Raw genomic sequence first — 1,084 nt, 5'->3', positions numbered from 1 at the left:
TTTTAATAATTCAAAAACTAAGCTTCAGAGAACATTTTAGTAAGAGAAAAATCGTCTTAGAATTTCATCAGGAATACGACATTTCAGGGACACTATACCTATTTTGAATCACCCTGTATATGATCCAACCTGGATTATTTGCATCGTGTCTATCCCTTACAAAAAGTACATTATAAATATGGTTTTTCTTAAATAATTATTATTCGGTAAATAATGTTACTATTTGTATTATTAATATCTTGAAAAGTGAAATCATAAGAAAACATGATAATTAATGCGAAATTTTAACGGTTTTCTTTAAAAATATTATTTTATATTCACTTTAACATTATTTTAGTATTTTTCACTAAATACTAAAATTATAGTTATAAAAGTTAATTAATATTTTTAAGGAAAGACAACAAGATACCGCATTAATTATTAATTTCAAGAAATTAAAAAATGTTACTAAATAGTTATACCGTCACTTATCATATAATGTTAAATTTATACACTCGGAAAAACCCTATAATTGTAGTGTATTTTTCGTAAGGGTTGCCATATGTCCGCTAGGATCAGATCAGGGGGTCGATAATGAATTGTTTTACACAAGTGAAAAGTGACAAATTTCTCCATTGCCTTCTTCTTGTACGTCCTTCGCTAGAAAAAGTAGGCAATGGAGAAATTTTTCACTCTTTACGTGTGAAAAAATTCATGATCAACTTCCAGACTACTCATGTCTGATTGGATCCGAGCAAATACATATTATTCTTGTCATATCTGACCTCGTCCGCCAGGATCTGATTAGATCTACTCATGTCTGAGTGGATCTGATCAGATATAGATTATTCCTATCCTATCTGACCTCGTCCGCTAGGATCAGATTAGATCTACTCATGTCTGATTAAATCTGACCAGATATAAATTATTCTTATCCTATCTGACTCTGTCCGCTAGGACCGGATCAGATCTACTCATGTCTGATTAAATCTGATCAGATAGGGCCAATATTTTAATCAAATCAGATCTGAGCGAATTGGATCTGATTTGATCTGATCAGGTCTGTTCAGATCTTTTCCATTTTTTCCCGGGTACCTACTCCTAA

The sequence above is a fragment of the Vollenhovia emeryi genome, unplaced genomic scaffold, assembly GCF_000949405.1.
Source record: "Vollenhovia emeryi isolate VEMERY1.0 unplaced genomic scaffold, V.emery_V1.0 DF939804.1, whole genome shotgun sequence".
Lineage (NCBI taxonomy): Eukaryota > Metazoa > Arthropoda > Insecta > Hymenoptera > Formicidae > Vollenhovia > Vollenhovia emeryi.
This window is presented reverse-complemented; position numbering follows the sequence as displayed.